Source organism: Eubalaena glacialis, chromosome 3 (genome assembly GCF_028564815.1).
Source record: "Eubalaena glacialis isolate mEubGla1 chromosome 3, mEubGla1.1.hap2.+ XY, whole genome shotgun sequence".
NCBI classification, from domain to species: domain Eukaryota; kingdom Metazoa; phylum Chordata; class Mammalia; order Artiodactyla; family Balaenidae; genus Eubalaena; species Eubalaena glacialis.
Window position 1 is genome coordinate 74,254,102 of NC_083718.1, and position 23,858 is coordinate 74,277,959.

The following is a 23,858-nucleotide window of genomic DNA, read 5'->3' on the forward strand; positions in this document are numbered from 1 at the left end:
TTGATTTTTTTTTTCTAAAACTAGATACGTGGTAATGAAACCAAAGGGATTTGTGGTTTTGAATATCACATGAGCCTTCTACCACTCGTGAAGTTATTTAAGTGTAGATAGCCAAATAAAGTCGATTCCCTCATGCCAATCTTCACATAGTGTCACATAACAACAACAACGACGATGATAATAATAATAATAAAAGAACCTTGAAAAGCAATGGTTTTAAGATTCTTAAAGAAGCCCCAAAGGGACAATTCCACTATGTGCTCCTGGACCAGCATCCTGAAGATTCTCTTCACTCACTTTTCTCTTCTTTGCATCCAGCAGGGCTGTTATCTAGGGCAACTTATTCTGCTACTGTTACCCACCCTCTAATTTTTCTCTTAAATTTCCCCCCAAACTTCCTCGCACTATTCCAGCCCTCCCTTACTAATTCTATTTTCTACCCTCTTTCTTTTCTCTGATTTAGTGTTTTATAAGGTAAAGAATTTTAACCTCCAGGCTTTTAAAGATTCTTCCTTTGACCCACTGTCCTGATTAGCACAATAGATCTTAGACTGTAAATATAAGTTAATATGGACTCTGTTATAAAAGGCTGTAAATACAAAAGCAGCCCTCACGTTAAGCACATCACCAGCTGGATACTGATTTTTCATATGAGTTCTTCAGTACGTAGTTTATTTTTTACTATAAGCACTCAGTTCCTCCTCTTCCTCTGTCTCCTGACAATTCTCAAGGGTCTCGGTTGGTTTTGTGTCTTCGTTTCATATCCTTCCTTTACAAACTTGAGGCAGCCTAGTAACTGATAAGTTGTGCCTTTGCATCAGCTGTTAGTTGTCCAAAGAGCTGACCTGGAAGTCTCCAATGCACTCTGTATCCTTGTCATGGCAATTTCATTCATTAAAAGACAACTTAAGAGGAAAACTGGAGCACAAGCGAGGATGAAGAATTGTACGTGTTCCCAATGAAAAGAACACAGTTGATGCAAAATTGCCCTGAGGCTTACAGATATTTTCCCTGTGGGCTCCAACATCCTCTCAAAATTGGCCTCCAATCCTCATTCCCTAGAGTGGTGAGATGCAGATGGTTTCCCTCTGTTCACAGTAATGGAATGTTAGTGGCAGAGCAGAAGAAGAGTGGAGTGAGGTATCTTTGCCCAGAAGTTTGGGGGCTTTTATTAATTCCCACTCCAGGGCAGGGGGATTTGGAGGCAGATGAAGGGAAGGAAGGACGAGTTGGAAGGGAGGGGATGTGGGTGTGAGAAGATCATTACCGTAGGGACAGCCACCCAGTCTCCCAGGAGCAAAGAAGAGGAGGACACAGCCCAGGTCCCATAGGACAGCCCATTGCCTGAGACAAGGTCTGCTGTCTTCTCCAGGTGGTGGCCTAACCACATGCTTTGCTGGGGCGGTGCCGGGAATCATGAAATGGGACCTAAGGTCTCCGCTGGGAAAACCTAACCTAGCTCTAGATAGAAAGAGCTGATGCAGTCACCTTCTCAGTTTATAGGTCTTGTTTGTCTTCCCTCCATGTTACAGACAGACTTGTGGCTCCCTGTACTCTATGTGGTTCCCCTCACCCCGTACAGAGCTGCCTTTCCCCACCCCCCCACACATCCATTTAGCAACAACTTAAGCATCTGGGACCTGCAGAGACACTGGTAGTAGAAGGGTCAGACTGGTTCATTCATACAGAATTTTGAAAGACCTCTGAGATGAAAAATGGAAATAGAAGCCAAGAGAAAGTACATGGCATACGATCTCTGAACTTTTAAGTCCAGTAGCTCCAAATTCAAAACACATTTCCCCCACTTATGAGTCCCCAGTTGAACTATTTTGAAATGTACTTTCTCATGTATACAATAAAGAAAATAATGTGCTCCAAGCAAGACCTATTAGCCCCCTCACTCCTTTTCCCCTCTTACCTCTGGTAGCAAGTTATACCCTCAGAGATAGTAATATTAGCAGAAGAAAGTTTTGTTCTTGGCTTTTGGTTTTGGTTTTACAACTACTCCACGCTGAGGACTTGCAAGTCCCAAGCTCAATCCTACAGAGGACAGAAGAATCTAAAGGTTTAAACTCCCTATTGTCACCCTTCTGGATGATGTGAGAAATGACGACGCCGTAGTTCTGACCACAAGGCGCTCAGCCAGAATGAGGCTGTGACCTGGTAGGGATGGGAAAGGAGGGCGATCGAAATCTGAAGAGGATTTTGGGGTAGGGAAAAAGAGGGAAGGAAAACCGAGAGAAAGCAAGAATTTTTTTTTTGTTTTTTTGTTTTTCTTGGCTGTGTTGGGTCTTCATTGCTGCGTGTGGGCTTTCTCTAGTTGTGGTGAGCGGGGGCTACTCTTCGTTGCAGTGCGCGGGCCTCTCATTGCAGTGGCTTCTCTTGTTTCGGAGCACAGGCTCTAGGCTCGCGGGCTTCAGTAGTAGCGGCACGTGGGCTCAGTAGTTATGGCTCATGGGCTCTAGCGTGCAGGATCAGTAGTTGTGGCGCACAGGCTTAGTTGCTCCACAGCATGTGGGATCTTCCTGGTCCAGGGATCAAACCCCTGTCCTTTGCATTGGCAGGCGGATTCTTAACCACTGAGCCACCAGGGAAGTCCCGGTAATGAATGTTGTAAGGCAAATGGAGGGGCTCCTAATATCTGTCACATATTTTTCCAAGAGGAAAAATTGTCAATATGTATTTATGGTTATATTGTATACATATGTATACACATATATATATATACACATATATATATAGTGTATGAGAGAAAGGGCACTCAGCAAAACATAGTCACTAAATGAATGGCTACTGTTATTTCATCATTATTACTGCAATGGCAGTTAACATGTACAAGGGCCAAGTGTTCTTGGAGATGGCCTAGTCCATATTGCCACATTGGTTTTATCATTGACTTTCCCTCCACCCTCCCTGACTTCCCTCCCTCACAGTTAATCTGCACTAGAGAATGTATAATCTACATCTCATATATTCTGAACCTGAAATAAGACAGGAAGCTTTATACCTCTGCCTCTGGGACTTTTCTTATGTAAAACGATTTTTCTTGGGATGTCCTACCTGAGGCACCAATATTGTAATTTTCAGTCCAGACAGATAGTTAACTCTTATTAATGCTCTGCCTACCTTTCAGTTTGGGGTTTCCATGATTGAAACACAGTCAAACCCACAGTGAGTCCTCAGGCCATCAAACTGTCAACAACGCCTCCACAAGAGCTGGGAACATAGAAAATATTGTGCCAATGCTGGTATGTATAGAGGAGGGCCCGCCTTTATTAGTAACATCTGGTGCAGTTTGTTAGAACACTCTGGCCATGTGGCCATGTGAGTACTACTCTGATAAATGAAGGCCAGCGTGGATGTGGGCACACACGGGGGCTCAACACTCCCCACAGAAACCATTCCAGCCTTCCATCCAGTAGCTTTCCTCATAAGTTGTCTTTTTTCTCTAATTTCAGCAACATGTCTTTCTAGGTTTGGAGCTGCCTATTTCCCTGCAAAACCTACATTTTGGCAAAACCCCAAGGCCTTGAAAGGTAAGGGATTTCAGGATTCTGCTTCTCTCCTATGAGCATTGTTCTCCATCCCACCCTCATTTTCTTGTCTCACAAATGCCCACAGACCTTGGACCTGCCCCCTTCCACTACTTCCTCACTGGGATTAGCTGACAGCAAGAAAGAAACAGACAGCAGGATCTGTATTGTCTCTTTCCATCACACTGCTAACCAGAGCGCCAAGCAAGATACCCCACAAGCCCTCAAAATTTAAAATAACATACAAATGAGTAACATTCGCTCTAATGTCTGAATGTGTTAATCATCTCTTAAGAAAACAGATTGCTCCCCACTAGTTCCCAAATCCCCTACACTGGCTAAATTGTATCATTTGGAGATTGAAGATGGGCCCCCAGTATTGGGCACAGTATTGAGAGAAGAGCAGACAAGGAAAAAGTGAGACACCGAGCCTTGAAAAAAGAATTATTTATATTACTTTGTATTCCTTTATATTCTTTCTATATACTCTATAATACTTTATATTACTTTAGAAACTGCTGATTCTTTTCTGTAATTGTCCTTAATTCCTCTCTCACAACCCATTGTCAACTTTTCAAGATCACCCTCCCTTCACTAGCATGGCCACTCACAGCCCTAGAGAAAAACACGAGTCTTAAAAGATTGCAGCCACTGGTTAATATTATTGATTTGCTTACAGAACAACAGCAAATATTTATTGAGCACCGTCTTTGTGGCAGACACTGATTCTAGGAAAGGATTCAGCAGTGCAAAAAAAGCAGACAACAATTTCACTCTTATGAGATTTAGTCTCTAGTGATGAGCAAACAGACAGGAAATATTGACTATATAAAATATGTAGTAAGGAACTTCCCTGGTGGCTCAGTGGTTAAGAATCTGCCTGCCACGTAGAGAATGGACTTGAGGACATGGGGAGGGGGAAGGATAAGCTGGAATGAAGTGAGAGAGTGGCATGGACATATATACACTACCAAATGTAAAATAGATAGCTAGTGGGAAGCAGCTGCATAGCCCAGGGAGATCAGCTCGGTGCTTTGTGTCCACCGAGAGGGGTGGGATAGGTAGGGTGGGAGGGAGGGAGATGCAAGAGGGAGGAGATATGAGGATATATGTATATGTATAGCTGATTCACTTGGTTATAAAGCAGAAACTAACACACTATTGTAAAGCAATTATACTCCAATAAAGATGTTAAACAAACAAACAAAAAAGAATCCGCCTGCCAATGCAGGGGACACGGATTCAAGCCCTCGTCCGGGAAGATCCCACATGCCACGGAGCAACTAAGCTCATATGCCACAACTACTGATCCTGAATGCTGCAACTCCTGAAGCCCGCGTGCCTAGAGCCCATGATCCGCAACAAGAGAAGCCACCACAATGGGAAGCCTGCGCACCGCAACAAAGAGTAACCCTCGCTCGCTGCAACCAGAGAAAGCCCACGTGCAGCAAGGAAGACCCAACACAGCCAAAAATAAATAAATAAATATACTTTTAAAAAAGAGAGACAAAGACAGACGTTTAAAAAATATATATATATATATATAGCATGTCAGATGGTGATATATGTTAGTGGAGAGAAAGGAAAAGGGAAAGAGGAGTAAGAAATGCTTTTAAATAGGTTGGTTAGAAATAGTGTCCTTGATAAGACGACTTCTGAAAAGAGACTTGACAGAAGTGAAAGTGTGAACCACAGGGAAACCCAGTGGAGGAACATTCCATGCAGAGGGAACAGCAAGTACAAAAGCCCTGAGGCAGGACTGTGCTGGCCCTCTGGAAGAACCATAAAAAGGCCAGTGTGGCTGACCATTTGGTAGGCTATTATAAGAACTTTAGCTTTTATTCTGAGATGGAAAGCCATTGCCAGAGGAGTTATATGATCTTAGTTGTGCTTTTAAAAGGATTCTCCTAGAGGGAAAGCAAAAAAAAAAAAAAAAAAAAATTGTAACCTGATAATAGCCAAGTGTTAATGTTATAGAGTTATTACAGTGTTATTATCTAAGAACTAGAACCGACTCACAATTTTTACTATCAGTTAAGGGTTAATAGGGTTAATATACTGCTTAATTTTGTACATTCATCTCATAGCTTACTTTTGCTATATAAAAAATAAAAATTAAACTATGAAAATAAAAATAAAAGGATTCTCCTGGTGGCTTGCTTGAGTCTAGAGTATGGAGGGTGGGGGGCAAGAGTGAAGGCAGTGAGGTGACGCCATAGATGATGGCCACCTTAAACCAGAAGTGTAGAGATAAAGGTGATGAGCAATGGTGGAAATCAGGATGTCGGTTGAAGGTAGAGCTGGTAGGATTGGATGACAAATTGGTTATGGAATATGAAAGGAAGAGATTCCATGACAACACTAAGGTTTTTATCTGAGAAAATGTAAGAATAAAATTACCATTTACTGAGATGAGGAGAACCACTTGTGGGGAGGGAAGGAAACAAGTGTGAAGGGACGATCAGGTCAGGTATGAGAATTGAGGCATGTTAAGTTTAGGATGCCCTGCGGACGTCCAAGATTAAATACTGAATACGCAGCTGGACCCAGAGAAGAGGGCCATATTAGAGGTATCTATTTGGTAGCCCATAGTATATAGACTGTATTTAAAGTCATGAGGCTGGAGGACTTCATGTAGGAAGTGAATAGAGATAGAAAAGAGAAGAAGTTTGAGCATCATGTCACAGGTTACTCTAGAGTTGCAGGACCATGAGGAAGAACCAGCAAAAGGGCAGGACAAGGAACTGCGGGTGAATTAGGAAGTAAACTAGGAGAATGCAGCACTCTGGAAGACAGGTGAGAGGAGAGGAATCATGGATATTAAATGCTGCTGATAGGAAAGATAGACGAGGACCAGGAATGAACCACTGGACTTCACATCAGGGAGGTCACGGGTGACCTTAGCAAGAACACTTTGGTAAAGAAGTGAGGGCAAAAGGCTGACTAGAGTAGATGCAAAAGGAACATAGGATATTGATGATAGGGCGTAGGGACAAGAATTCCAAGAAGTTTTATTGTAATGGGCAATGGAGATATGAGAGAGTGACTGGAGAAGGATGTAAGGTCAAGAGGACTTTTGTTTTTTCTTTTTTAAAAATATGGTGAAAATTAGAGCATGTTTATCTGTGAATGGGAATCATCTGATAAAGAGGGATAATTTTGATGATGCAGGAGAGAAAAGAGAGAATTGCTGGAGCGATTTTCTTAATTAACAAGGAGGGTTAGAATACAATTCACAAGTGGAGACTTTAGCCTTAAAAAGGAGCATGGCAGCCATAAAAGGAAACGAAATTGAGTTATTTGTGGTGGATGGCCCTAGAGTCTGTCATACAGAGTGAAGTAAGTCAGAAAGAGAAAAACAAATACTGTATGCTAACACATATACACGGAATCTAAAAAAAAAAAAAAAAAAAATGGTCATGAGGAACCTAGGGGCAAGACGGGAATAAAGACACAGACCTACTAGAGAATGGACTTGAGGATATGGGGAGGGGGAAGGGTAAGATGTGACAAAGTGAGAGAGTGGCATGGACATATATACACTACCAAACATAAAATAGATAGCTAGTGGGAAGCAGCCGCATAGCACAGGGAGATCAGCTCTGTGCTTTGTGACCACCTAGAGGGGTGGGATAGGGAGGGCAGGAGGGAGGGAGATGCAAGAGGGAAGAGATATGGGGACATATGTATATGTATAACTGATTCACTTTGTTATAAAGCAGAAACTAACACACCACTGTAAAGCAATTATACTCCAATAAAGATGTTAAAAAAAAAAAAAAAGGAGCATGGCAAGTTCATCTCTTACACTAAGCATTGAGCAGCTGAAGGTAATACTCAGGTTCCATTCTGCCTGGTGCTCAGCTAAGCATTCTATCTAAATTTACTGATCAGCTCAGGAAGAAGACTGTGGTCATTCATAACCTGATCTTGCATCTCTACCCTTTCATTAATTTATTTATTCAACAGGGTTTAATTGAGCAGTTCCAGTGTGTGCAGTACAAAAATAAGGATAGAAAGATGAACAAAGTATTTTCTATTTGGGGAAATATGTTTATTGCCCCAAAGAAAATTACAATCTACCAGGGGACGTATGGTACGTGCCTAAAACACTGAAAACCTAGACTGTATACGATAAACTTCGTAACAGAGGCACAAACCAAAAGCAAGAGTTTAGTGAGAAGAAAAGATGTAGAGTCAAGTCTGGATTCTTGGAAAAGGTGACATATAAAAGGATTTTTCTTAACAAAGAATGAGGTAATGGTGTCCCAGACAGATGTGATAGCATAAGTATCAGCATTTAAATGAGAAAACTTAGGGAATATAATCTGATTGTCCTCTGTGGAACCTATATCGCCCTCCATTGCCTGCATCATTTTTCTATTTTGTTTTTGTTTTTTTCACTGTTATAAGGATCAAGAAAGACAGACTTTCTAGGGAAAGATCTGAGACTAAATCTAGCTCTTCATGATATGAGGTATTAATTATTCAATGTCCTTCTTCAAATTCAAGTCTAGTTAATAAAAAAAATTCAAGAGATGTGATCTCTGTTCTTTCTATAGATGGAAACGCATTTAAGTGTTGCCAAAGACAGCACAAATCCAAGATAGAGGTTGGCTTAAGGCCAGAGAATATTTCTGCCTTATCTACACACACACACACACACACACACACACACACACACATACAGACAGAGAGAGAGAGAATGTGTAATGGCTGGGTGAAACCACTTTGCTTAGTTATTATTTCCTGATGTCATAGTGAAGAGTAGAGGGAAAAGGAGACTCTATTTACTATGATATGTCTAAGAGAGGGATGAGAAGAAGGTTTCTGAGAGTATATGCACTCAGCAAACTCTGACAGCCTCTTACGTGGTGGTCACCATGCTGGGCTCTAGAGAATGTAGTGGCCATGGATAGGAAAACGGGGCACCAAAGCATTCCCTGATCTCTCTGCCACACTCCACAAATATGTACTGATGGAACAGACTCAGAGTTGGGCAAAGATGTGTGTCTACCACCCTGACCCAAAATAAATCAGCTTCTGGATTTTAATGGCAATATCAGGGATTTATAATTTTCAGATCATGTCCACATGTGTTACTTCATTTGACCCCATATGCATTCAGTCTGGCTCAGCCCCATTACCTGTTTCACTTCACACAGGTGCATCGTGATCAAGTACTTGCTGGGGCAGGGGGGAGGGGGATACATACTCTTGGGATATGTTAGTGAGAGAACCCTCCACAAACAAGCAAGAAACTTTACAAAAATTTTCAGATGAACACTTCTAAATGACTTGTTCATGAAAAATAATACAGCTGTGAGGTAATGACCCAATGAATGTGTCTCCATCAGCTGAATTACAATGAAGAGATCTTTGTTGGTTGGTTTTACATCAGGAAAGGTCATCCCCAGCCCCTCCTAAAGCCATCTACAGATGCCCTCTGCCTCCAAGGAACACCCAATCCTTCTACCCAGAAACTTCTATCCATCCAGCTCTCCAGTCCTGGGTCTCTCCCTTCCCAAGGTTCACTGACATTAATTTCCACTCCTGAGACATGCATTTATCCCTCGTATGTGCAGCGTGAAACGTGAAACTGTCCGGCCCTTGGGACAGAATGAAGAAAGAATAGGGAAGCCCAAGCCAGCCTGGCGCTCAGCCCTGCTCAGAACTCCTGAAGTGTCTGTGCATCACACAGACATAATAGCTGAGACCCTGTGTGTGTATGTGTGTGTGTGTGTGTGTGTCTGCGTTTCAGGCAGAGGCAAACAGAAGCAATATTTATCCAGCCACCTTCTCAACATAAAGGGGGCAGCCAGGTGCCCTTCATGTCCACAGAGCAGAGGTCCACCCCTGAGTGAGGGAGGTCATAGTTGAAATGGGTTTGAGGGCCAAATTATCGCCCCTCCCAGGCATTGGTTTGCAGTGCAGAACCAATTTGAAATTGTAGCATGATCAGCAGTCTCGCCGGAGGAGAGACCAGGACCAGTGTAAAGCGAGGTAATAAATCAAGGCTCAGTTGCCCTGAGTGGGGAGCCCTGGCTGAACCGGCCCAGGCAGCTGTGAGGCAGGATTGAGATGCATTGGCAGAGCTGTGACGGTGACCCCCAGGCTGAAATAATTGGGGTTGGGGGAGGTGCACTGCAGGTCAGACGGAGGGGCACTGGAAGAATATATGGGGGGAAGAAAGCTTTCAAAAGACCTGCCTAGACAATGACAGGCTTTGGTGAGAGTAATTATCTGCCGTGTTCATACGTGCTAAATTCACTTCTAAAGGAGAAACGGGCGCTCACACAAATACACAGGCACAGAAGGAAAGAAAACCCTTCTTGAAGAAAACGGAGTACGTATAGCAAAAACAATAGACCCCAGAGGGAAAGGTGATGGAAACTTGAGCAACTTCATTTCAAGGCAAACAGTGCCCTCTAGAGGCTAGAGTGCTAGATGCAAGGGAAGTGGAACAAAGAAGTTCAGGGGGACGCAGTGCTGGAGATGACCCTCTGCTCTGGCTGTTCTTGAGATGGGGTCTAGATTCAGGGACGGGGGAGGGAAGTCCCAAGTATTTCCTCCTTCTCAACGAGTGTCCATAACCCTATCACTCTCATACTTTTTCTCAGATGACTGACATAACTCCAGTCACTGCAAGGAGACATTTTGACAAATGCAGTTACAAAGGGCCTGTTGTTAGAGCGAATGTTCAGTTTCAGTGTGTGGCAATAGAAATGGAGATTTTTCATAGAGAACCTCAAAAAGAGGAAAATTCAGTACAATGTGGGGTGGGTGGGAAGGGGCACAGGGACATAAAATATATATATATATATGGAATTAGATATAGCTTAGGGAATTAGATCTTTCCTCTTTCAGTAAAGCTCCATCCAGAAGTCATTGCTAAGTGTCCATCATCGGATGAATGGATAAAGAAGATGTGGCACATATATACAGTGGAATATTACTCAGACATAAAAAGAAACGAAATGGAGTTATTTGTAGTGAGGTGGATGGAGTTAGAGTCTGTCATACGGAGTGAAGTAAGTCAGAAAGAGAAAAACAAATACAGTATGCTAACACATATATATGGAATCAAAGGGAAAAAAACCCAAAAAGGTTATGAAGAACCTAGTGGTAAGACGGGAATAAAGACACAGACCTACTAGAGAATGGACTTGAGGATATGGGGAGGGGGAAGGGTAAGCTGTGACAAAGTGAGAGAGTGGCATGGACATATATACACTACCAAACGGAAAATAGATAGCTAGTGGGAAGCAGCCGCATAGCACAGGGAGATCAGCTCTGTGCTTTGTGACCACCTAGAGGGGTGGGAGAGGGAGGGTGGGAGGGAGGGAGACGCAAGAGGGAAGAGATATGGGGACATATGTATATGTATAACTGATTCACTTTGTTATAAAGCAGAAACTAACACACCATTGTAAAGCAATTATACTCCAATAAAGATGTTTAAAAAAAAAAAAAGTCAAAGAGTCCCCCATGGGTCCCTTCATGAGCCCTTGAGCCACTCTAAATCCTGCTTTTATGAGTCCTATTCACATTCACAGTCTCCCTCTCCCCGGGATCCGTCCTCCACAGCATCTCCCTCATCTCTCCCTTCTCCTCCTCAGCCACTTCCCACGAACCCCCTTCACAGGCTGAGGAGCAGTGAAGTGTAGTGAGAAGGCCATACGTTTCCAAGCTAAACAGATGTGGGTTCAAATTCAAAACTATGGACTTCGGGCCATATGCATTGTACTCTGAGCCTCCTCTGCATCTTCCTCTTAAGACCTGGCTGAGAACAAAATAATGCCATTTGCAGAGACGTGGATGGACCTAGAGATTGTCATACAGAGTGAAGTAAGTCAGAAAAAGGAAAGCAACTATCGTATAATATCGCTTATATATGTGGAATCTAGAAAAATGGTACGGATGAACTTATTTGCAAAGCAGAAATAGAGTCACGGATGTAGAGAACAAACGTATGGTTGCCAAAGGGGGAAGGGGGCGTGGGATGAATTGGGAGATTGGGGTTGACATATATACACTACTATGTATAAAATAGATAACGAATGAGATCCTACTATATAGCACAGGGAACTGTACTCAGTGCTCTGTGGTGACCTAAATGGGAAGGATATTTTAAAAAAAGAGTGGATCTGTGTATATGTATAACTGATTCACTTTGCTCTACAGCAGAAACTAACACAACATTGTAAATCAACTATACTCCAATAAAATAAATAAATAAATAAAAATTAAAAAAATAAAGTTAAAACAAAGACATGGAAGGAGTAAGTGACATAAGGAGGGTAAGGTGTCTCGTGTGGGGGACAGAGATGGTGTCCAACAAAAATTAACTACCTCCTCCTTCCCTTCCCCATCACCGCTGAGTAACACCAGATGCCCTATATCTCTGTTCTCTCCCTCTTTCTATTTTCTTCCCCTCCAGTCAACACTGCACCCCAAATACTACCAGACAACATTCCTGTGCATTTTCTGCACCACTTCTCTTAAAAACAAGCACAACAACAAAATAAGTGTGTGTGTGTGTGTATCTATATATGAATGCGTGAATGCACGAGAATGACAAGGAACGTTTCCCTTTTTCTTTTGTACCTTCTGTGTTTAAATTTTTTTCCACTGAGCATGTGTACATTTTTTTATTTTAAGATATTTTTCAAATAACTTAACAAACATTCATGGAGTACCTACTGTGTACCAAGCACTGATCCAGATGCTGGGAATTCCCAAAGGTGGTCCTTGATCCCTGCAGAGTTAACAGTCTACTGGAAGAGAACCCAGCAGAGCGCTGAGGTGGAGATGTGCTGAGTGCTGGGAAATCAAGAGATTCAAAGTACAGGGGACTCAGAGGAGCAAGATGCTAGCTGTCGGGGGAAATCAACAAGGGCTGGACAAGAGGAGACACACTGGAGCCGTGATGGGAAGGGCCAGTGGGTGTCTACCAAGTGGAGGAGAAAGATTTGGGCATTCTTAGTGGAGGAATAAGCACAACAGAAACAAAGAAGCGTTCGAGTGTTTGCCTTGTTTGGGGAAGGGTAGGTACTTGTGTGTGGACAAAGAACAGCATACAGGTCACAGAGGTAGAAGATAAGGCTACAAAGAAAGCCTGGGGTCTTGCTGAAGATCCTCGTGTGATGAGATTGGAAATTCATTCTTTATACAACAGGGAACCACGGACAGTTTTAAGTACGGGCAGGATACAACTGTATACTTCCTGGCATTGTTTTTTTAATTATTTCATTATGTCTATAATAATTTTGCAGTGTCTATGACACAGATCTTGGTCCCCCACCCCCTTATGGAGTTCAAGGTTCTCCAAGGGAACAGCAGAGGCAGCTGGAAACTTGTTCCCAGACAGAGTGGTGTCAATGACGTAAATACATTATCCACAGTTCTTATTAGAATGTGGAAACAATGTCTATCTCAGGTACAATGTTCTGATCATAGCCCTGGCCCAGGAACGTAGTATCTCATTTCTCAGAATTACTGTCGGGGTGATCAGCAGTATAGACTTCCCTATATCTCCCTTTCCTCTCTCCTTCCCCATCCCAGCAACCCCCCCCCCCACCCAACCTCCCCTCCGGGAGGCCTTCCACGAGGCAGAGCCCACCACCCACTGCAGCTGCTTTTGTGGATGTGCTGGAGAGATGGCTGGTTGGCCCAGAGAGCATCCACATGGCTCCTGGTGATAACACCTCAAGCAGGAGAAAAGAAAAACGGTTTTCTGTTGATGGCACTGCGTACAGCCGGCTGAGCTATTTGGCACAGTCTCTGCAGCTGTGTATTCATGATGCTATATTTAAGCCAAAGAAAAAACCCTCAACCTCTGAAGGATAGAATTAATACAGGCTGGAATCTGGTTGACCATTTAAGTGGTTGTTTGCTTCTCCCTGACAAATACTCCTCTGTGAGGGAGGGAAATGAGCTCCAGGCAAGAGCACCCCCGCCCAAAAGTTTAAACCCCAACTGTGCAGAAAAACAGGGACAGATTCTGCCACATGTGGTGCCACTTGGCTGAGTTTCCCAACTGCTCAAATGATTTCTGTGGCAAATCTTCTCAATGGAAGGAAGGGAAACATAAGCGCCAGCTCACAATCTAGGTAGGGAGCAGGTGACGGGAAGAGCATGCGTGGGGAGAGGAGGCTGGGAGACTGGAACTCGTCCATGGAAGGTAGATTTAAATGAAAGATGGAACTCTCCACGCTGATGCGGTCAGAGAAATACACCTGCCCAACCCGGAATGCCACCTGCTCCTCCAAATGCCCATGCTTCCAGCGGCTGCACTCGGAGCCAACCAGGTCTGTGTACTTTTTTCCCTCCTTCCTTGGGTCCCAATGTTTATCCATGGATGGCATACTTAGGGTTGAAGGCTTAAGACCATCCAGGAAAGGGGGAGAAGATTATGTTTTCTTCCTTGTTTAGTTTTTAAAGGCATGTTGAGGAGAACACTGGAGGTTGAACCCGAGTTTGATAGTTTGATTTAAGTCAGGCTGACTACCTATATCTATTACTCACTTTTAAAAATCAGGGTGAGGACTTCCCTGGTGGTCCAGTGGTCAAGACTCCATACTCCCAATGCAGGGGGCAGGGGTTTGATCCCTGGTCCCCTGGTCGGGGAACTAAGATCCCGCGTGCTGCACGGCACGGACAAAAAAAAAAAAAAAAAAAATCAGGGTGAGAGTGGGTAGAATTAACATGGTCCTAGGCCAGGGAACTCAGAAATGTCTCATTTCTCTTTAAAATCAGAGACACCCACACCCTTGGAGTCCTGAGGGAAAGTGCACAATGAACCAGTAGGTTTGACTCCCAAATTCAATGCTGTGGATGTTGGGAGGTCAAGCAGCGCTTCTTCCCAATTCCGACTTCCATGAATAGCTTCAGATGGAAGCAGGCTGTGAGGTCTCGTTTTTATTTTAGTCCTCCTAATTCCCAAGTCCTGGTGTCTGATTTCTCCACCCTGCAGACCCCTGGAAAGAAGAAGAATGGAACAAGCAAGAGGGCCAGACAAGCAGGCCTCCTCAGTGTGAATGTGGAAAAATGAGAAAGAGAGAACAAGAGAGACAAAGGAGGAAAAGGAATTTTTAAAACACAGTGACTCCACAAATATGGACCAACCAGGGGTCCAGCACAGTGGAACCCCGCTTCCACTCTGCTATGCAAATATGTTACTGCTTTATTTTGTGTTAAGCCTTCCAGAAAACTTTAGATTGTTAGAACCAAAGATCACTTAGTGGACCAACCATTTTTACAAAAACAAAGACAATCAAAAAAAAAAAGTGAGACCTGCCCAAGGTCACACAGCTAGCAGTAGAATGGCAGCGAAGATCTGGGTGCTCTCCCCACGCCTAGCACTTCTCTCAATACCCTCCTGCCACAGATGACGTCATTTGGTAGTGCGTTTGTAAACTTGGTTGTTTTCAGTTTCCCCCCAATAACGAGGCATTAACTTCATATTTCAGAGAGAAAACGTCTTAACTATCCGTGAGTGTTAAACAGCTTTACACATCTCTAAGACTGTGGGGTCACTCTGAATGGATTCTGGAATAAATGATCAAATTTTGGTTAAATTCTCTCTGGACTAAATATACCAGTTCTCTGCTGGGACTCAAATTGGGACATGTATTAATTAGTGAATGATGCAGTTTTATCATGGATACGTTCCCAGGCTCCCCAAACACTTTTCTACAAACAAAAATTCATGTTGCTGTTATTGTATTATCAGTTTGAAGTTCAAAAAAATTAGGCCACTGATTCCAAATAGACCTTATGGGGGTCTGATCTCTCAGTAGGCATGTGGGTTAGCAATATTTAGCAGAAAGGTTGGAGGGGGCAGAGACCTGGTGGGAAACATTGGTCCCCAAAGTCTACACTTCTAAAAGGTTTCACTTAGCACTTAATTGCAAAACAAACAAATCCTCATCTTGTTCCAATTGAGGAGCTAAGTGGATAAAGTTTGCATGTAAGGAAATAGAAGGGCTCCAGCAGGAGCCCTTTCCTTTGTCCTGAATCCAGACTGCACTTTGTGAGTCTACACCATTTCTAGTACAAATCAGAGCTTGTGGACATCAAGCTATAGCAGAAGTATTCAGTACAACACGGAACTGATCTCTTTCAAACTCAGAGGTTTTGACATGATTGGGTGGATATATTAGACAAGTAAAATGTTGAGTAGGCTGCAGAGATTTGCAATGCTCTTCTGAAAAACTTTCCTGGATTTGCAGTCTTTAAATGGGCAAAAGGCAGAACTACAGCAGGCTTTGCGGTGACTTTTTAGTTGACCTATTTAGTTCCTTTAGCAAGGATGTCCCTAGGGGAGGATGGACCCTAGAACAACCACCAGCAGGGGCAAGGGCAGTGGAAAAATGACTCTAATACCTTTCACTCTTTTCTCAACTTTATCTCAAAAACTCAGATAACTCCAGGAAAAGATGATCTCAAGATAACTTTGAAGGAAAAAGAGCAAAGAAAGGGGAAAAAAAAAAAACCACTCTGCTCTTGGAGACTAGAAAATTAAGATTATAAAATCATACCAACTTGGTCCCAGTGACTGATATAATGGTTCATGTATTCATTCAGAAAATATTTATGAACACCTACTATGTGTTAGGTAATCACTGGGAATATATTGGTGACCATCCCTAGTGACATTTACTGCCTAGTGGGTGAAACAAACAATATAGAATAAACTGGACTTGGCTATGATAACCAAAAAACATGAAACTTTCAGCAGCTCTAAATGAATATTTCAAATTCAGTACCCATAAGCAGCTCTCCTGCATTTTGTAGCTACACTGTCTGGGACACGCGGCCTTCAAATCATTGAAGAAGGACAAGAGAATTGAAGAACGTGAGGGATGCTTTTAAGGGCCAGGCCTAGAAGTGCCTGACATCTGCTTGCATCCCATTGGATAAAACCCAGGCACTGGCCGCCTTATAGCTTCTAGAGAAGCTAGGAAATGTAGGGGTGCACATGGATGTTTGTTGAGCACTAACAGTCCCTGCACATATAATTACAGATTCTGAGACAACTCAGGTGGTAGAACCACCACCTGCTCCAAGAATAAACTTATGAAGTAATTGGCTTCAGAACTCTTACCATCCTAGCAGCAGTGAGAGGGGAAGGTGACTTTGATTAACCCACTTCTCAGTCCACCCACTCTTCTGAGTGTAGACACAATTACTGGGCACTTTGTCTGACTCATCTACACTTTCTGCCAGGCCACCCCCAGTAGGTCCATTTATTCGTGGCTTTCCCCTCATTGTTTAGATTCTCCTCTCTGACCCTTTGCAGTCTGTCTCCAGTACCTACTGGACCTGCAGATTCCTTGCAAATATCTGACCATGGCATGCATTCACAGAGCCTGAATTAGATGCTCTTTTGAGAAGTGAGAAGAGATGATTCACTTTTCCCTCATGCACCTCAACAGACTCATTCCTGTCTGTTGTCACACTGTAACCCCAACCTAGATTGACCCCTCCTCATCATCGTCTATCTAAAGCCCTTCTTCTATGGCCCTGCTAAAATCCTACCACCTGCATAAAGTTTCCAAATCTCGTATCTGCTAACTTACATCATCATTTATTTTTCAATTTCAGCCCTCTCTTCCTCAGAAAGACTTGAATAAAGAAGGCAAGCCAGGATTTATCTCCTAGTTCCCACAGTGACTTCATGTGAATGTGTGTGAAGAAAAAGTGCTCCTGAGTCTCCCTGGGGACACTAAGCCTTTTCCTTTATGTGGCTCTTGAGGATGAGTTTTGTCCATCACTTTGCCTTGAGACAGGTGGCCCCAAAATAGCCCAGGAAAAGACTGGGGCAAAGACACAGGCAATAAGCTGAAGGAAAAATATGAAAAGACTGGTGTCTCTGGGCTTGAAGCTTATTAGAACTGGGTGAAAATTCTGACTTTAATATTCTGTAGTTGAGTAATCGGAGGTAAATTACCTTCCTTTACTGAGCCTTAGCTTGCTCAATTTAAAAAATACAATAATAACATTGGCCTTTCTACGGTGTAGTAAGAATTAAAGGTCATATATGTGAAGTTCTCAACATTTTCCTAAGTGAACACATACAAATGGTGGTATTGCCCTGCACATTTCTCTCATATTCCCTATTTACTCTTTACAATGGTTTCCGCTTGCTTCTTTTTGTGTATCTCTCTAGTTCTCCTTATGGTGAATATCAATTCTATATAGTTTTTTTTTTTAATTCCCTAAGGAAATGCCTCTGACTGGGTTAGTTATATATAAAATAGAATTATATATAATATAGAGCAGTCCGATTGTAGAAAGTTTTCTTGCCATGATGCAGCAAAGGTCCCTAGCCATCAACAACTATTTTTGGCTTAGACCCTGTCCTATCATCTGTGGCCCTCAGGTCAGGGTGACATGGCCCAAAACTCAGTAGCCCATGTGTAAGGAATTGCCTACACCTCTTTTTTACAAAATGATTATGTGACTAGCAGGTACAGAGTTGTTGGTGCTCAATAAATATTTAAAGAAAAAATGAATGTGGTGGTCTTTCATTGAGTCCATCATCATTGTTGAAATACCTGAGGAACAAACAACAAGAAGAGCAGTGCTTCTCAAACTGTAATGGGCATAAATCACCTGTGAATCTTATTAAAACTGCAGATTCTAATCCATCAGGTCTAGGGCAGGGCCTGCATTTCTAATAAGCTCCTAGGAGATGCCATTGCTGCTGGTTCATGGCCCACTCTTTGGGTAGCAAGATAGCAGGGAACCAAATCATGACTCTCCCTACATCCTTTCTTAATGTTCTCCTTCTGTGATAGCAGCCCTACATAGGTGGTATATTAATGCTATGGACAACTTCTCTTGTAGAAGAGAGAATAGACTACCAAACAAAATTCTGCTTATAGCTCAAGCAGCAAAAATGCAAAAAGGTGTGTCAGGACATTGGGTCACCTGCCTCACCTCAGTACTCACTGTGCAACTCTGAGCATCTCTCGATGACTATAAGTTCTTCAAAGACAAGTACCTCATCTTAGTGATGACTTGTATAGTGCTTGGTACGTTGTACATTCTCAACTAATAATCTTTCGAACAGAAATGGATTTCTCTTTGGTATTCCCTACAACATCTAGTGCACACAGCAGGCACTCAATAAAAGCTTGTTGAATGAATTAATAAAGATGCAAAGAAATAGTGATTGTGGTCCTGTGTAGAGGAAAATATTATTTCTCATCAAAATCATATCAGCAAGATCATCTCTTAGGGCTAGATGGGTAGTAAGGGAAATAACACTGATGTTAGACCAAATCCTTGGAAATGAGTAGGCCTCAGCTGACAATCCAAATTGGTTTGGGTACCATCTGGTGCCATGATTGAAGCATCTTTCACGCTCACTAATAAAGAACTCAGGCTGGCTTTAGAGAGGACTGGGTCAAACCAGTTGACTTCTATGGGTGGAGCACTAAAGCAACCTGCAGTGGTTGCAGAGGGGGCTGCTGACTTGGGTTGCTTCTTCCTTCTCCCATTGCCAGGAGCATGCCCTATAAGAAAACAAATGCCAACTCCAGGAGAAGAGACCCAAGGTCCTGCGTTTTCTGAGGAACCCACCAGGGAGTACCTGAGCGTGAGGCTGGAGCGTGAAAGACTCCTTTCTCTGCACTTGGCTCATAAAAGAAGCCCTATGGCTTGAGTCCACCCACTCTGTGCAATTTCTGACAGCAAAGCAGCTCTGAGACCTGCAGACAGGCGGGGGGACAAACGGAGGAGAAACATTGCCAATACTGTGAACAAAAGCTCGCATTGCTGAAGTTACACGGGATGTAGCCTAGGAGTTTTGCTTTCATGAGAAAAAAAAGAGCATTTAGAGTCTGGGATGGAGAGGACAGAACAGAATTCTTATTCTTCATAAGGAAAATCAGGGAAAACTGGAGGGTGGCACCAGAAGTGTATTGACGGAGTCAACAAATTTCATGTAAAAAGATGGTCAGTATGTACATTCTCCATTCTTCAAATTATCTTCATGTACTCTTCTTTAAAACTAGACCCACAAAAAGATTCTCAAAGAAGGACTATGGGAGCTTGTTTTAGTCCCTCTAGTTTCTTTTTGCTTTATTTCCTCTCTTTTCTTCTCTTCAGCTGTCTGTCCGGAATGGGCTAAGGCATTGATAAGGAATAGACGTGAAAATCATTCTCAAAATTTACGTCCAAACTATATTTTGAGAGGTGGCCTTAACTAGCAAAAACTAGCAAAGAAAACTAACATTTTTGATCACTTACCAAGTGCTAGGAACCACTCATAGCACTTTACCTGTGTTAACTCAATTATGCATTCAATTGACTCCTCAGGTGGGCACCATAATAATTATTGACATTTTAAAGATGAGGAAGTTGTAAAACAGGAAGGTCAAGTAACTGTCACAAGGTCATTCAGAAGCCAGGGCTCAAAACCAGTCAGTCTGGCTCCAGAGCCTACCTTAAACACTGCACCAGGGACCTCTGAGAAGGAACATCACCATTGGGGCATCACCATGGTGACTCTCTCCCATGCAGCCCTCTCTAACAACTGGGTAGAATGCCTGCCTTCTTCTGGCTTCGGTTCTGTCTCTGGATACCAACTCTTAATCATTCACTTGTTTCATGCATTGAAGTCAGTTCTCAGGCAAATTTCACTGAGGCTCCAGGGATACCCCACCTGACATCCCTGGCCTGGTGTCCAAGTTCCTGTCTCTTTCAACTGCCCCCCTTTGCCTCTCATTCAGCCCACTCTGCCCTATTCTCTTCCTGATAATACTTATCACCTATTTTCTACACTGTGTTAAGACACTTTGTCATCTTCGTTTCACTGCCTTAAATCTGTCTTATTATTCTCTAATTTTAGGTTAGTGTCTCCAGTGAACTCAAAAGCAAAGACTGTGCACGTACTTCATCTATACTTCTCTCACAGCATAGCAGAGCTTTGAGTGAATAAATGAATGAACTAAAAAAAACTACCTTTTTCTTTTCTTTTGCCTTATTCTTCTGATCCCAGCAAGTAAAAAAAGACATAGGTTAAATTTTAGGTAGCTAAGAAGTGCTGGGATAGGTAGTGGCATATGCATTACAAAAACATCAGAAACCTGAGGTTATCACCCAAGTGACTGGGGCCCGGATCGATTCCACTCCTTGTTTTCTGCTGAGACACTTCCCCATTACCTCTTAGTCTGAGAGCACTGACCTCAAGGGCCCAGTCAGGGTGGATGGGCCACTCTAGGTTTTCAGAAGTGAAAATATCATATTTGGTAGGGAGGGAAGGGAGGAAGGAAAAGAAGAACACTTGAAACAAAGCTTCTGGACGAATATACCTAATTTGATACTCATGAAAATCAAAGAAAGTGGAAACCGAGAAACATATATTAAATTAAGTTCCTTAAAGCCCACTGGTTGTCTTTCTCTAGATTTCTGCCACAGTAGCTGGAAATTAGAGGACGTCTCAGTGTGCCTTCCAGCTCCGGTATTCTGTTTTCATTTCAAAACTAGGAAGATATGCCCATCATTTTCCCTCAATCTCCAAACCAGCCCCTACATGATGCATATTCAGCCTTCCTTTGTGCTATCCAGCATCCCCCCAGCAAAGGGTGGTACAAAGAACAGGAGTTCTGAAGTCAGTCTTTGATCCAAAGCTCGTTTCCATAATTTATTAACTGTGGGATCTTGGGCACATTATTTAATTTTTCTCGGTTGCCATGACAATGAAATGAAGCATCACAGATAGGTACTTAGCACAGCTCGTAACTTCTATAATTTTGAGTAGTACTGACCATGTTCTCCACCTGTCTTTTTACTCCTCTGATTTTCTTCTTTCCTTAGGTTTTTTTTCCCCTTTTTTAAACCTCCTGTTTGTAAGTCTTTGCAATTTCCTCTTAACTACTTACAACTATCTTTTTACAACTATTTTTTTCTAGATCCCAGCTCCAAGTTGAAAAAGAAAGGAAACAGAAAAGTTATACGTCTTCAACTTGGAAATTATAAATGGAAAACCACTGCAAATCAGCCACGGACTGAGCGGGAATAAAAAGTGATTGAGATTCTGTAAGTCTGGAGTCACCATCTGAGAGTAAAACTTGTAAAGAGATAAATAAGTGTTCCCTTCATTCAGAAGATACTTTTGCCTCGGGGATCATAGCAGCCCTGAGCAATTTTCATGGATGGCCTGAAAGCAGTATCATCCCTGAAGCAGTGTCCTGTGTTGGAAAGGAGGGGAGAAAAACCTCCTACTGAACTGTGAGTCAGGAGTGAGGAGTTTGAGTCTCTAATTGGATGTGTGACTCTCCTCAAATCAGTTAGGCTCTCTGAGCCTTTGTTACCTTGGCCAACATTCAGGCTCATGCAAAACCCCTCTGAAGGTACATGGCTAATTTTATAGTATCTGGTCTCCCAAATCTTATAACCATGACCATTCTTCAGGAAGGCCTCCTGAGAACTTATGTGTTGTCATAAAACCACAGTTTTATTTTTGCTGCATTCTAGTAACAAGAAAAAGAATAACAAGAAGACAAGATGGTGTTAGGTACACAAGCTAATATGAGCTATCCTTCAGGTTATGACCTGGATTCGGGAACCACTCAGTTCGACTTCCTACAACATCTCTATGTTTGCAGCCTGAGGAATGAGCAATGCACACTTAACATGTAAGGTAGAGGAAGATTTGTGCTCAGAGGAGGGTAGATTATAAGGGAGTTTCCAAAGCTCAATCATAGCTGGACACAGAGCAGAACCCGCAGGAAAAGCTTTATGGAGAAGGTAATTTTTGAGTTAGACCTTAAGGGGTGACCAGGATTTGTCAGGTGAAAAGGGAAAGTAAAGCAATCCAGTTATGAGTACCACAAAAGCCAAGCACAGGTGGGAAAGTATAGAATACATACATATTCTATACTTTCTATTCTATTCTATATATATATATATATATAGTGAACCATTCAACTTGAAGGGAGCATAAAGACTATTTAAGGAAATAATGAATTTAAGAATGGAAAAGACCAGAGGAAGTGGCTAGGGGAATTCTGCATTTCAAATTATGGAATTTTAACAGTGGGAAGACAGAGAGCTGCTGATATGCTGAAGACAAGCTAGAGTCTGTCTTCACATGGGAACTGGTCTTCAGAGTATATATTCATTCATCCCTATCCTCATACAACGTTAAGCATGCTACCTTTCCCACTAAGATCTCTCACTTTTTCCCTCCATTTTATCATTGGATTGGTGAATCATTGACATCAAAGTTGAAAGAGAACTCAGAGATTACCTAGTTGAGGCTCCCGTTTTATTGATCAGAAAACTGAAGCTTAGAGAGCTCTACAGGGCCAATCAGCCAGCGGAGGTCACATATCTCAACTAGCGCTCCAGGGCTTCCTATGATGAAATGAATTCTTCATTTTCTCTCTTTTTCACTCCAGGGCTAGTTTTCTCATTAGCATTGTTAATGTACTTTGGAAACATGCCTGTTTTGCAACAGAGTAATGGCTTTGCTAAGCAGCAGCTTCCTTTAAACCACTTTCCTCTTAAAGAGCAAAAAGACTACTTGGCTCTCCTCCAAAGATTCTTGGAATATTTAACCCAGTGGACTCCCCAGAAGATAATGTTAAGTCAGCACAACATGCATGCTAGAGTAGGTACGAGTGAAGGAGTGACCTACGCACAAAACACTGATAATTGGGTGGAACTGTCTTCTGTACAAGGCTTTGAAAACAGACCAGGTGATGTCAATCTACACTTCCTTGTGGTGGGTTAGATGTTAATTGACTCAAGGTCAGGAAAATGGAAATAAATAGCATTAGTATTTTCAAGTCCAAAAGTATTTTCGTTTGATATACGACTGTATTGTAATTAATCCAAATCTTAAAAAAATTAAAATTTATAGACTCCCAAAATGATAAAACTCATATAAAACTGTGTTTCATAGTAATTATATAGCATGTTGTAGGAAATGTATGTATTAATTTTCAATTGCTATGTAACAAATTTGTAACCACACACTTTGTGGCTTAAAACAACACACATTTATTATCTTACACTTTCCATGGTTAGACCTGAGCATGGCATAATCTCTGCTCAGTGTTTCAAGGCCAAAATCAAGGTGTAGGCAGGGCTACATTCTCATCTGGAGCTCAGGATCCTATTTCAAGCTCATTTGGTTTGTTAGCAGAATTCAGTTACTTACAGTTGTAGGACTAAGGTCTCCACTTTCTTTTTGGCTCTTCACTGGGGATCTCACTCAGCTCTTAGAGATTGCCCTCAGGTCCATGACATGTGGCCCCCTCCATAATCAGTTCACAGCATGGTTTTTGCTTTTTCCCAGGCCCACAG